The sequence below is a fragment of the Oryctolagus cuniculus genome, chromosome 3, assembly GCF_964237555.1.
Source record: "Oryctolagus cuniculus chromosome 3, mOryCun1.1, whole genome shotgun sequence".
Classification (NCBI taxonomy): Eukaryota; Metazoa; Chordata; class Mammalia; order Lagomorpha; family Leporidae; genus Oryctolagus; species Oryctolagus cuniculus.
In genome coordinates this window covers 176004120-176019799 of record NC_091434.1, presented here as the reverse complement: position 1 = coordinate 176019799, position 15680 = coordinate 176004120, and the positions used below count along the sequence as shown (strand labels likewise).

The window sequence follows — 15680 nt, the reverse complement described above, 5'->3', positions numbered from 1 at the left end:
CATCCGGGACTGGTGGACACTGGCACTTGCAGATTGCGTGTTCTTATTGCAGGTGACGTGGAGAGATTACATTAAGTTGGTTATTGATCACACTGTATATGGGTTCACTTTACTAAAATATGCTCTCTGCTTCAGTAATCTAAATCTGACCAAGTATGCCATTTTCTTACCTATAGATTCAGCAAAAAGTTATAATAGAGATTGGAGTCCCCAATCTCTGGACATTCTAAATTAAACACAAAAGGGTTAAATGAAATGGTATATGTGATAATTTTTCCATATATTAATATGTACATAGGAAACTATGGTGTTTTGGAAAGTCTGAAACACATTTCATTAAATAACCACTATCTACAAAACATTCTGGAAGTATTTCAAATAATAAAGCAATTTCCACCCTGGATTTAGGAGTAAAGGAATTCTCCATGCCAATTGTGGTTTGTAGGTTCTAATTTTCATCACAGAAGGAAAACAAAATCATTAGCATGTTTTCTTTTAAAAATATTTATCTGAAAGTCAGTACGGAGGGGGTGAGGCAGAGGTATAAAGGGAGAGCAGGGTCTTCCATCTGCTGGTTCACTCTTCAAATGGCCACAACAGCCAGGGCTAGGCCAGCTGAAGCCAGGAGCCAGGATCTTCACCTGGGTCTCCCATGTGGGTGCAGGTTCCCAAGGACTTGGGCCATCTTCCACTGCCTTCCCAGGCGCATTAACAGGGATCATAAGTGGAGCAGCCAGGACTCAAACCAGCGCCCATATGGGACGTCGGCACAGCAGGTGAAGGCTTTACCCAATACTTTTTTTTTTTTTATTTTTAGCTTCCTTAATTAGTTGAGTCAGCTTCTTTTCATGTTTTCCTACATAGCATAAAAGTCCACATGATCCCATTCTTTCTGAGCTAACCCTATCCTATCCTAAGTCCATCAGACATGCAAAAATGACCACAGCCAGAACTAATATTAATTTTGACATCTCCATGCAAGACAATTTTCACATCCACAATGTACGAACTCTAGTCTCCATCACCTATATACACATGATTGCATTTTTCTCTTTTTTACTTCAAAGATTTGGCATGCAAGGAGAAAAATGCTTTTCTGTGTTCCTGAGTAATGCTGAGGAAGTCCCACAAGGTGTTAGTCATGACACTGGTGATGTAATTCTTGACCAGAGACCTATTGAAAGCTCACAGGTGGTGAAACCCTGAGAATGACCTAATAACACAAACTCAGTAGATTGGTGCATAATACTAGAAAAGCCAACTAAGTTATGAGAAATAATTATCCAGAATCCACATAGCTATCAAATTCTTTCCCCACTGCTGTCCTACATAATAAAATCAATTTGGGGACTTGGAATCACTGCAAAAGGTATTACATAAATCACATGAATCAATGATATCAGACACAACCTATTTGTTGCACTATTTCACTACAGCATCAATGATTTCTGCTTCTACAATGTTTATTTTTCCCAAGCTTCAGAGCTTGAACAAAGTATTCTGGGGAAAGGCATTCTGTATAATGCTTAAGGCACTGCCTGAGATGTCCATATCCTACGTCTAGGCTCCAGTTGTAATACCAGCTTCCTGCTGATATGCACTCATGGAAACAGCAGGTGATGATTCATAACCTTGTATCCCTGCCACTTAAGTGGGAGACCCAGAAGGAGCTCCAGGAGTTTGGCTTTGGTCTGGCCAAGGCCTGGATGTTGAGGGCATTTGGGAAAATGAACCAGCAGATAGGAGATTTCTTTCTTTGTGTGTATCTGTCTCTCATTTTGTTTCTCTGTATTTCTGCCTTTCAAATAAATAAATATACTCTTTTTTTTTTTTTTTGACAGGCAGAGTGGACAGTGAGAGAGAGAGACAGAGAGAAAGGTCTTCCTTTTTTGCCGTTGGTTCACCCTCCAATGGCCGCCGCGGCCGGCGCGCTGTGGCCGGTGCACCACGCTGATCCGATGGCAGGAGCCAGGTGCTTTTCCTGGTCTCCCATGGGGTGCAGGGCCCAAGCACCTGGGCCATCCTCCACTGCACTCCCGGGCCACAGCAGAGAGCTGGCCTGGAAGAGGGGCAACCGGGACAGAATCCGGCGCCCCGACCGGGACTAGAACCCGGTGTGCCGGCGCCGCAAGGCGGAGGATTAGCCTAGTGAGCCGCGGCGCCGGCCCAAATAAATAAATATACTCTTTAAAAAGTCGCCATTCTGGGACTGGTGTTGTGGCATAGGAGGTTAATCCGCTGCCTGCAAAGCCAGCATCTTATAGGACCATTTCCCATCCAGCTCCCTGCTTAAGTTGCTGGGAAAACAGTGGAAGATGGCCCAAGTGCTTAGGATCCTGCCACCCACATGGAATATGTAGACAGCATTTCAGGATCCTGACTTGGGCCTGGCCTAGCACTGGCCATTTCAGCTATTTGGGGAATGAACCAGCAGATGGAAGATTCTCTGTCTCTCTGTCTCTCTGTCTCTGTCTCTCTCTCTCTCTCTCTCACACACACACACACACACACACTTAAACTTTGCCTTTCAGATAAATTAGTCTTTAAAACCTACCATTCTCATCATTTCTTTCTTCGTGTATAAATGATGTCAAACAACAAACAGATTAAACTTTATTCTTTCAGGCCTGCAAGTCAACCTACCTCTTAAAAGTTAGTTTCCTGTTTTATTCTGCCCCTCTTGTCAATTTTAAAGCTTAACTCTGTGGAAAGTAGTCTGTTCCTCATTTATCTACAGTCTGGGGGCTCTCTTCAGGGAAGAGTTCACAGCGTGTTCTTTAAATGTCGATGCCTTGTAAGTCAACATTAGAAAACATGGACAATTGTGTCAGTGTCTTAGAAAAAACAAAGTTCATTCATTGTCAGACACACATTGTTTTTACAGTTTTAACGTCTCTGAACTCACAGTGTATCTTACTATTGATAGTGTCTTACGAACGCTATTGGCCAAGCAGCAGTTGTGACACAGTTGTCTTTGCCTATGGGCAATTGACAAAACTTAAGTATACTTCTCAGTGGCTCAAGAGAAAGTTCCGGAGTTAGTTGAGGAGCAGTCTTTAACAATTTATCTCTCACCAGTGCTTTAATAATAATAATAATATATATTATATTTATTATATTATATATATAATTATATATTATATTATACAATATATTATATATTATATAATATAATATATAATAATATTTTTATTATATAATATATTTTATATTATATAATATATAATAATATATATTATATATGATATATAATATTATATAATATATAATATATAATATAATATATTATATAATATATATAATATATAATATATATTTATATATATATAAATATATATATAATATATAATTATATAATATATAATATAATATATTATATAATTATAATATATAATTATATAATATATAATTATATATTATATATAATATATAATATTATAATATAATATATAATATATTATATATTATATATATTATATTTAATATATAGTATATTATATGTATTATATAATATATTATATATTATATATAATAATATAATAATAATTCTGTGTAGATACCAATAGTTTGTGTTTGAGGAGCCTTGGTCTATAAATGAGAAGAAATTTGGGGGATGCCTTAACCAGTTCATCTTACTGATGCTTTCCTTTGCAAGTATGCACAAGGGTGATATGATTGAATAAGACTAAAAAGAGCTTTTCTGAGATTTTCTTTCCTTTATTAGTAGTACATAAAATAGTATTGTATTACAGTCCCAGACCTCCTAAATTATAAACTATAGTAATGTATATTCTAATGTTAATATTAAATGTATATACATACATTGGCCATTTTAGAAATGTCTTCGGATAGGAGTCAACACCTTTCTGCGGTAGGTCAACTCACCTGTGAGGGAGGGTTGTAGGGGGTCATCCTCTATTGTGGAAGATGTAGTGGGCACATTGAAGTGATATTTTCAAGTTTTGCCTAAATAGCAAATGGAAAAATGAAAGTCCTTCAAGCACGAAGTGTGATGAAGAAATTACGCCATTATCGTGTGATCAATCTCGTTACACAGTTTGCATGTGAGGGCGAGGGTGGAGCAATATAACTGTGCACATGAGCTAGGGGAATGGCGTATCGTGTTTAAATCTGTACATAGAATTTCCTCGAAGGGTATCACTACTTACATGAAAAATTCTGGGCTGTGTGCCCCTTGCTCTCTGCTGCAACAGATGCATCTGGGGAAGCAATGACCGGGCTCTGAAGAGGCTGCAGCGAGCCCACAGCTTCAGGCTCCCTGGCCTCTGCCGAGCTGGCCTCTGGCGGGAAGCCTCGCAGACGCGCCCTCTAGAGGACAGCCCCAGCTCAGAGGCTCAGGAAGGCTTCTGCCCCTGAAGTCTCGCGGCGTTGCGGAGGCAAGGCAGGCAGTCAGGAGAGACGTTGACTGACAGGACCCTCTCTCACACTCCGAGGAACCACTGCTGGGGCCTCTTGGGTCTCCTAGGGCACATCAGTGTCTTTGAGGCTCTGCCTGGCCCTCAGCCTCCTGTCTCACTATCAGGTTTGATGGACACAATGACATAAGGTCAAAAGCATTTTCTATACAAGAAATAGAAATAGGTGATAGAAATATATATATTTTTTTTTCTAAGAAATAGGTGACAGAAATACACTGTTCCCATCCCAGCAACATGGAATGTAAGATTACGCCCATAGAAATTCAAGCTTTTGTGCTAGCCATTACCCTCCCAGCTTCTGTCTTTGAAAATCAGTGACAATGAACTGCAAGGGCTTTCAAATGCTGCTGCTTTGGTGACTGAACAGGTACTGGCAGTATATGAAACCAAAGGGGTTTGGACAGAGGAACCCCAGGGAAAGCAGGAAGGGGCACAATGGGGCTCAAAGGGTTTGGACAGAGGAACCCCAGGGAAAGCAGGAAGGGGCACCACGGGGCTCAAAGACAGCATAGCTCCCTCCTTGAAGCCACCTGACGATCCTGAGTCCCTGCAGCAAAGCTACCTTTCCTTAAATATTGCTTTTCATTTCACGGATGGCGTGCAGAACCAACACTTGTGAATTAGCACCAAGAGTGTGACAGCCAGAAAACCTTCTCAGCTCAGAAGCGCTATTGCAACTAGTTGAGAGCTCATTTATGCCAGATAAATTCTCCACCTGTATTTTCATAGCATAGTGTTGGTAAGCCTTCCTCTGTGAGAAACCTGGTACCGCAGGCAACTCATTGATGGAAATAGGAGAACCCCAGGCTTCCTCTTTGCTTGACATCTTAGGCCTCCATTTCAGCCCACCTTTAGTTTCTCAGCTTTGATTTTTAACTTGAGATAGTTTGGACTTGGTGTCACCCTAAACATTACCTAAATCAGGGTAATGTTAGACTGCTAATGAAAGCCACATGGAGAGAGTTGGAAGTGCCCTATTGAAGAATCATTTATTTAAAGCAACAGCAAAGATTATAGATACCTCGCCAAGTCCTGCCAGTCCATTCTTCACTGTCTACCTCTCCCCTACAGATAAGCCATCCTTTCATAGACAAGTAAGACTCACAGAAGTATTTCACTTGGAACCTCATGACAGCCAACTCGATATACGTAAATACCCGGGCATTTGTTTTCAAATATTTAACACTTATTTCTGGGCTTATTCCTTATTATAGTATAGATTGAAGATAAATCAACATTATTTTAAAGTGTACTACATTACAAGCAGGAAGTCTTAAACTCCTTTTTTTTTTTTTTTTTTTTTTTGCTTTCTGAGCAACTGCAAATCTATGGACACATTAGATTTTCCTCCTGGGCCTTTGTTTTATTTCTTTTTAAAAAGATTATTATTATTATTTTTAAACTTTTATTTAATGAATATAAATTTCCAAAGTACAGCTTATGGATTACAATGGCTTCCCCCCCATAACGTCCCTCCCACCCGCAACCCTCCCCTTTTTTTTTATTTCTTTGAAACATAGGTTTAGAGAGAGAGAAAATGAGAATCTTCCATCCACTGGTTCACACTGCAAGTGGCTGCAATGGCCAGAGCTGGGCCACTATGAGCCCAGGAACCAGGAGCTGCTTCTGGGTCTCCCACATCGGTGCAGGCACCCAAGCACTTAAGCCATCTTCTGCTTTTCCCACGTGCATTATCTGGAAGCTGCATCAGAAGTGGAGCAGCCAAGACTCAAACTGGTGTCCATATGGGATACTGGTGACACAGGTAGCAGCTCTACTCACTAGGCCCCTGTTTTCTGATTTATAAATTGAGACAATTGAACAAGATGAAATTTAAGATCATATAAATGTTTCATAATGCCAAAGGAAAATATGTTATAGTTAAGTCTGAGACAGAAAATAGTGAGATTTTATAAATGGTGGAATTACTTGTACATTCTCAGATTTTTCTTTATTTGAACGATTAAATATAAAGAGAAGAATTATAGTTAGACCATTCTTTATTTGAACGATTAAATATGAAGAGAAGAATTAGATATAGTTAGACCATCCTTAGCATTAAGAAATGAATCAAATTGTCTAAAGGAAAAAGTAGATTGTTTTGTAAGAACTCCAGGGTATTTGCAGGGGACAAAAACTGGAACAGACTCAGATTTCAGATTTAGAAAGCTCAATACTCATAATGGGTGTTGGGCATAACAATAAAGTCACCACTTGAGACATCCACATTCCATACCGGAGTGTCTGATATCAGTCCTGTCTTCACTCCTGATCCAGCTTCCTGCTAATGTACACCCTGTGAAGCAGCAGATAATGGTTCAAGTATTTGGGTCCCCACCTCCCACAGGGCAGATCTGGACTGAGTTCTGAGCTACTGGCTTCAGCTTGGTCCATCTCTGTTTATGTGGGCATTTGAGGAATTAACCAACAGATGAAAGATCTCTGTATCTCTCTCATCTGCCCAACACTATCTCTCTCTCTCTCTCTCTCTCTCTCTCTCTCCCCCTCCCTCCCCCCTCCCCTCCCTCCACCTCCCTCCCTCTCTCCCTCTTTCTGTGTATGTTTGCCTGTATGCCTTTCAAACAAAATAAAGTTTAAAAAAAGAAAGAAAATGAATAGCTCTATTTAAAAAGAAAATATAAGCACTTAGCAGAGCAGCAGTGCTTCCAAAATCCATTTCCAAATTTTGAGGGAACACCATCAACTTGACAAAATTTGGGTCAGTATTCTCACGCCAGGAAATGACAATAAGCTATACCTCAGGTATAATCACATCACTGGGATAGCCTAGAATGAACGTCTCAAAGTAGATTCACCACTTTATGAGGGAATGTTTATCCAGTGAGAGGCTTAGATGTGGACAGATGTACTGCAACCTACCAATTATAAGCACCCATTCCTCATCCCTTCAAGCTGCAGTAACCCCCAAATTTGAATATTTTAATGCAAATGGTTAAATGTTGCCCAAGGTCTTAATCCTTGACTATCGAAGAAAATCAACCTGTAATTTGCTTTCTTTTCTGTATCGATGCAATAATTAAAGCCAAGCTAATTGGATGTGCCATCACATTTTCCCCTTTGCATCAAAGCACTAGACTATAATGGATGGACAGCTGGGCGGGTCTGGTTCCACAGCAGAGACATACTGAGCCTCTTCAGACAACTGACATTTAAGGGAGCTATGGTATGGCATCAATAATTCATCTAACCTCACACCAAGTGCTGGCAAGCAGCTGGTCCATAGACAGAGGCTTCATCACTTATTCATTTTGAGGCATTTATTACTCTCATGTTGTCTTATTTTAAAGCTTCTTTAATTATAGGGTAACAAAAAGGATGCAGCAACATGCAATTAAATCATTAGTACCGCTCTGCTTTCCAAGGGGGTAAGTTGGTTATATCACGGGGACAGCAATTGGTTTCTGAAGCCCAAAGTGAATGGCCACCAAAATACAATATTTTGTTTTATTTATTTTTTTGAAAGGCATAAAGCCAGAGAGAGAGAGAGAGAGACAAACACACAGAGAGCTTCCATCTACTGATTCACTTGCCAAATACCCATAATAACCAGGGCTGAGCTGGGATGAAGCCAGGAACTCAATCCAGTGCTCATGTGGGTGGCAGAGACTCGAGGACTAAAGAGATTACCTGCTGCCTCCCAGGGTGTATATTATCATGAAGCTGGAATCGGATGCACCAGGACCTGGAATCCAGAAACTCTAAACAGGCACTCTGATGTGGGACATAAGTATCCAGAGTAGCATTTTTACTGCCGTCCCAAATGCCTGCCCCTAATGCTATATTTAAAATGATGCACTAATTTGTTTCACATTTCCTTGAAGTGTGAATTAAAGAAAAACATTTACTTCTACCTTGTTTTATAGACCCATTGCCATTTAGAATTGAACATTTTGATAGACATGATTAAGCACTAAGTCCTTATTTTATTTAAAAACAAAGCCATATTGAACTAAAGCCAATTTCCAAAACACCTGGTTAGTAGAATACAAGAATCCATGCTTGGTGGAATTTTTCCCCTTAACTTGACTTCACACAAACAGATAGACAAACCATAATTCTTGCTGTGTGTCCTAACATTCACAATAATTAACCAACTCTTATGTAACAGTAAAATAGTAGTAAAGGTTGATGAACCAATCATCCCACAAAAGAGCTGGAACTGTGGCAGTATTATACTAAACAAATTATCTTTCCAACCCATGAGTGACCAGCAACTTGAATACTGTTTTCTTGATGTACTTTTTATAGTTTTATGACATGAAAATGTATTCATTAAAAAGTGTATATCTTTAATAATATTTTTAAAGATTTATTTTATTTGAAAGAGTTACAGAGAGTGGGGGAAACAGAAAGAGCAGTCTTCCATCTGCTGGTTCACTTCCCAAATGGCTGCAGTGACCACTGGAGCTGGGCCAGACCAAAGCCAGGAGCCAGGAGCATCTTCCGTGTGTGTCTCCCATGTGGGTGCAGGGACCCAAGGACTTGGGCCATCCTCTGCTGCTTTCCCAGGCATACTATCAGGGAGCTGGATTGGAAGCTGAGTAGCTGAGACTTGAACCAGTGCCCATACAGGATGCCAGCATCACAGGCAGTGGTTCTACCCACTATGCCACAGTGTCAACGCCTCTCTATAGTAATTTAAGTTTATAAAAACTGTACCCTGATATATGTAAAATAGTATTATAAAGCTAAGATTTATCTATATTGTGTATGCCTATACTATAATTATTTTCTTCTGTCTCGTAAGTCTTTTGGATTATCTTTAAATTTTTTATTTAACTTTGTAAAAGGCAATTCTATTAACCCATGACTCAAATCAAAACCCATCAAATTTTTGCCTCATTTTTTATCTTTTACCTGAAGCATCTATTTCATCAATTGTATTTTTATTTTTATTTCCTTATCTATTCTAGTTTGTTTTGGCTGCCATACCAAAATACTAGCAACTGGGTCCTTAAACAACAGAAATCTGTTTTCTTACCTTCTGCTGGCTAGAAGTCCAAGATCAAGGTTTGAGTAGGTTCGTTTTCTTATCAGAGCACCCTCAGCTGCTGATAATCACTTTCTCCATATATATTCCGATGATCTTTCCTTTGTACACATGCTCCTGATTTTTTTCTGTGTGTCCTGATGCCCACTTCTTATAGAGACACCAGTCAGAATGGCGTACGGTCCATTCCAAGAGCCTCCTTTTAGTGTAATCACCTATTTAAATGCCCTATCTGCAACTACAGTGATATTCAGGGGTACCAGGGTTAAGGTTTCAGCATCTGAATTTTGAAGGGACACAACTCAGTGCATAACAGTACCGTTGAATTTAATCATTCCACCTGTTTTCATGCAATTATTTAATAAAAACCTTTCTCTTTTCATTTATGTTTATTGGTATCCTGATTTTGGTTTAAATTTTTATGATCAGTTTTTCCTACAGCTATATAGAATAAGCATGCAGAAATGAAAGTTGGATCATGTTTTATTCTGCTTGAAACATCCATTGGGTCCACGGTTAGTGTCAGGATAATACCCGTGAGCATATCGTGTGCTCCAAGAGCTTCACCTTTCTTCATCCCAGTCTTGTCTCTCACTAGGTAAACTCCACTTTGTCAACTTCAGTCGTAATAAACTACTCGTAGGCCAGAGCCTTTGCAAGTTGCCTTTGCCTGAAATCCCATCTCCTCCCTACTGCAGTCTCTTTAAGTGACTGAATAACATGCTCTTCCTAAAAACACAGCCCAGTATCTTCTGTGGAAACATTACTAGGCCGCCATTCTCACCATTGTTTAAGTTAGCTATGCACTCTATGTCTCCAACACCAGGATATTTTTTTCACACTGCTAACATAATTACTTATGCCTTGAGCTGAATGCCCTGGAGTAGGGACTCATTTAATCTTGTATCTGTAGTGCCCAGCAAAGCACCTACTTAGTAAACATTCAGTACATATGTGAATGGACAGAGGTGAAAGAATGGGTATATGATTGAATAAAATGAACTAAAAAGAGTATTTTTGTATACTATTTCTATACTCAATGCCATTATTCTAAGGATAACAATAGCTTAAAAATGAGCAATTCAGTTTCACCAAGAAAAAAGCCAGTTATAAAATGGCATACTCAGTAATGTTATGACAGTATATGGATCTTCAAAATGCTCATGGAAATTACATATTTTGAAAAAACTGTCCGTGGATTTCAAAAAAATTTTCCACCAAAATTATCTTTTCATCCCATTTTCCCAACTTTTTTGAAAATCCCTCACATGTATAGGTATGTATAAATTAAAATATGCATTGTAAAAGGCACCAAAAATTAATATATCGGTAATATTGATTAGTTTTATTTATAAATGATGAGAATGTACATAATTTTCTTTTTTTTCATTTCCTATGTTTCGAATTACCTGGGTTTTATAAAATATCCTATCACTTTAGTGGTGTTAACAAATTTACCAACTTTTTCTCAACCTGATCTAATTGTCTCCCCTACATCTCACCATTTTGAATGTAAGGAAATGGTAGCTGCAGAAAATTTCCTTCAACCACAATGTGTATTTTTTGTGGGAACCAAAAAATGCATAATGAGGCTCAGGGGATAAATTTCTCACAGCCCCCTATGAAATCCCCATTAAGCCCTTCATGACTTCTTCAGGTCTTGGCCCTAAGGACAAAAGAAGAGTTTAATCTTTGATCAAGGGTTTCTTCAAGCTAAAATTATCTACCGTTAGTTAGAAAGTCTTCCACATGGTCGCAATCCTGCTGCTATGAAGGTGAGACTCATCTCCGCAGCTCACATACTGCATAGCTGCAGGATGCAAGGCAGATCTAGGGAAAAAAAGGATTAGACAGTGCTAAAAACATTATTTCTATTAAAATTACATCATGCAGAGTATTATTACCTAAATGTTTCTTTTTCTATGGTTTAACAAAATAAACATTGCCCTTGGGCAAAGTTGTAGAATGACTTTCATTTACAAGAAATGCAAAAAAGGAACAGACATTATAATTTTAAGCAAAGAGTAAAACAATAATGGTGTAGTTTCTAGGAGCCTTCTCTTTCATTTCTCCACGTGCTTATTACCTCCATGGCTAGGTAACAGAACTGCAAAGTTTGACAGATGGAAGGAACCTTATAGATCACCCAGTACATATGAATATAACTCATTTACAGTTTGGGAAATTAAAGCCCACAGAAGCCAAAGAACTTGGTAAAGAGATTGATTGTCCTTCCTCTGGGAGACCTGGAAAGTAAATTTCATGGTAAGTAACATATATGCCTTATAATTAATTTCAGCCATTTAGTATTCTACAGGCTCAGTGGTCAGACTTGGGTTCCATACTCCTTTCACAGCTTCCCAGCTGTTTGACCTTGAGTGAGTTATTTAGTCTTTCAAAAGCTCCATGTTCTTAATTGTGCCATACGGATTTCCAAAGCTGCTGTTTTATAAAGTTGTGTTAGGATGAAATGAAAAACTAGTGAGTAGAGTGCTTGGGTTCGTGAAGAATACTAGTGTTAGCTATTAAGTGAGTGTTTATCCCACTACAATGAGAGAAGGCATTTGAAGAAGGGAAATTTGTCACATTTGCTTCATCCTATTTCATACGTGTGTAGCTTTAATAACCCTCTGCCTCTTAGGAATTGTAAGGATTTCCAAGGGAAGAAGAAGGCATAATTGCAAAATTGTTGACTCTAGGGGGTGCTTGGCATAACACAGGCTCTGTCCTAAGTGCTTTTCACATATTAACCCATTTATTCCTCAACAACAACTTCACGAGGTAGGCAGGGATTGTTGTCATCATTTAGACAGACACAGAGGATTTTTAACTTAAACATATAAAAGTGCGCATTTTACCACCTCCTTCCTCACTCCTGACACCCGAGCAGTGCCAAGACATGAGAGCCGATCTTCAGCTTGGACTGTGGCTTCAGAAGCACACAGAGGGCCTGGTGGCAGGAAAGGTTCCCACCCGCCCTCCAGCTGTCATCTCATACATCTCTTTTATCTCATTATACTGCAGTGAGAAATGTTTTAACCAACAAAGGACAGCCTTGAATAAGGGACTTGAATTCCTAGAGTTAAATGATGAAATTAAAGGGGCCAGCAGTGTGGCATAGTTGGTAAAACTGCCGCCTGTGATGATGACATTCCATGTGGGCACTGGTGTTCCACTTCTGATGCAGCTCCCTGTTAATGGCCTGAGAAAAGCAGCAGAAGATAGCCCAAGTGTTTGGGCCCCTGTCACCCTAATGGGAAACTTGGATGAAGCTCCTGGCTCCTGGCTTCCTCCTGGCTCAGCCCTAGCTGATGTGGCCATGAAGTGAACCTATGGTTGAAAGATTCTCCCTCTTTCTCCCTCTCTCTCTCCATCTCTATAATTCTGACATTCAACAAATACAAATCTTTTTCCATGGATGATGAAATTACAACATATCTAACCTTGTAGATCTTAATTGCCTTTATTGCAGTTCCTGAATCACGCAGGAGTACAAACCAGAAATGGCTCAGAACATCCTGCTCTACCACGTGGGCAGGTTGTATTTATAGCCAGGGAACAGGAAGAGATCTGCAGAAAAGAGAGGGCTAGAGAGACAGCCTGACTGGTTAGTTACAGCTCCCGTCTGTATAATCTCACCATGGTTTGAATAGCCATTTGTGAATTAGTTAGCCATTTGTGATTGGCTGAGACTCAGCTATTGCTTCAAAAGTAGGTTACACTCAGGCCGGTGCCACAGCTCACTAGGCTAATCCTCCACCTTGCGGCGCCGGCACACCGGTTCTAGTCCCAGTAGAGGCACCAGATTCTGTCCCGGTTGCCCCTCTTCCGGGCCAGCTCTCTGCTGTGGCACAGGAGTGCAGTGGAGGATGGCCCAAGTGCTTGGGCCCTGCACCCCATGGGAGACCAGGAGAAGTACCTGGTTCCTGCCATCGGATCAGTGCGGTGCGCTGGTCGCAGCACGCCGACCGCAGCGGCCATTGGAGGGTGAACCAACGGCAAAGGAAGACCTTTCTCTCTCTCTCTCTCTCTCTCTCTCACTATCCACTCTGCCTGTCAAAAAAAAAAAAAAGTGCTGAAAAGGTAACATGATAAAAATAAATGTGATTAATTGATATCAGAATTTGACCCCTTAAAAATATATCGGAATGTGGCTCCTTGAAGTTCCCCGTAAGTCCCATCTGGGGTGCCACAGATGTTACTGGAATTTGGGGTGCCATACGATATCACCATATGCTTATTAGTAAATCCCCAATATTAATACACCCGAGTGGATTCTTGCCTAATATTTAGAGAATAATTCTAAATACTGGCATAAGTAAACAAGGCAGCATGGTACATTTTAAGCTTTTATTTAGTGCGAAAGATGCATCGGAGAGTGAGAACTTTATCTGTAGGAGAGAGGTAGATCTGGGTTCATACTGAGTACCACGAACCAGCCACATGGAAGAGTATCTAGCATAAGGCAGGTGGCCCAAAGGCCACATGCCCTGGAGGCACAGGGCTACAGCCAGCCCCCTCCTGGCAAGAGAAATGGAGGAAGGGCTGGACACACCCTGTTCCAGGCTTTTAATCCACTCTCAAAGGGGAGTGGTTAATTAACCTGATTGGCTGGTGGGCACCTAGGTGTGGCCAGGTAGGGCATGAGGTCATACAGTGGCATGGCGAAGGCATGGTCTTCCAGCTCACAAACCTAATCAATTTTAACCTGTGTGCCTGCCTACTTCATGTCTAGATTTAGTAACTCTGATATATATTTACCATCTCTTAACCTTAGCAATCAAATGACTCACCAATTTATGCATGCAATTGCTTTGCTACGCCTTATTTTTACAGTCTCCAAGGAAGTATCATTTCAGAAATATTATGCAGATCTGGATATAAATGTTACTCCATCCAATATGTGACTCATACTTATGAATTGAAAAAGTTTCAAGATTTTTATAGGGGCATTTTAAAATGATAGGTGGCTTGAAATGTTCCCTAATGTTGCACATTGTCTCATTTGAAATGATCTGTTCGATGGAAGCAAATGAGCTCTTGAAGATTATTCTTCATCTTGCTTTTCATAATCATTCATAGCCTTATCTCATTTCTCAAAATGCTTTTCCAATTTCCCCCAGCACTTGATCTTTCCAGCACATAACACTGCCTAAACAATTCCTACAGGGCTTGTACCTGCCTACCTTGTTACCTGCCCTGAGATCCTGCTCAGACATTGTTGTTGCTGAAGATGGAAAGATAATGAGGCTACTAGGGATAACTCATCTCTAACTCTCAGACTCCTAAACAGTTTCCTCAACCGGAGATGCACTTCGTGACTTCAGAAAGTTGGAGTTCCTCAGACCTCACCCTAGTCTTTCTGCTTTGTTTCTTTTTTAACTTTTCCTTCTGTGGGTTCATTCATTTCCGTGACACTAAGTACAATCTCTACGCTGCAACACCAGCATTCCTCCAGTTCTCTCTCTTGAGTCTCAGATGTTTACATCTAATTGTTGATTTAGAATTAACATCTCTGGCTGTTACAGAGGGAGCTTTGGGAACAGGCAGGTAGCCTAGAATTAAGATTCCCATGTCACACATTGGACTACCTGGATTCAATTCCTGGCTCTGGGCTCCCAACGCTAATCCTGATTCCAGTTTCCTACTAATGCAGACTCTGGGAGGCAGAAGTGACTGGGTCCCTGCCAACCACACAGAAATCTGAATATCATTCCCACTTTTAGCTCTGAGCTGGCTCAGTCCTGGCCTTTTCAACAACTTTTGATCCTTGCACCGTTTCCATTTATTCATTTGTTCAAACCATAAAGCTAGCAGTTATCCAACACCACTCTCTGTCTTGCTCACTTGCCCCACTACCCTGAGTATCCAACATATTGATAATTTAATTTTTACCCATCAAAATACCTCAAACTTATAATCTTTATTTCTACTGCCATCACCCTAAATTGCCTCTATTCCAAGTTTGTTTTTTGAACCCTTATCCCAGCCAATCTATTCTCCATACAACAGCCAAAGTGATATTTTATAAGCATTAAAGTGTTTACAACTGTTAAGAGTTTCTGATCATACTTTGCATTGTATATCCATACTCATTTTCAGGGTTTCAACTGTGTGGAATGGTTTCCTCTGAACCTCAACCTGAGCCATATCTGTTTTTCTGGAATCCACCAAATTCTTTCTCATCTTTGTACTATCTTTGCCTTCTGCCTGAAACATTACCTTATCTC

The 15680-nt window shown here is 40.0% G+C and overlaps 1 protein-coding gene across 1 annotated transcript in view; it reads left to right on the top strand.

Moving 5' to 3' along the window:
* CNTNAP2 (contactin associated protein 2) overlaps positions 1–15680 on the top strand; it is a 2389242-nt gene that overhangs the window by 1539912 nt on the left and 833650 nt on the right. The window lies entirely within an intron of this gene.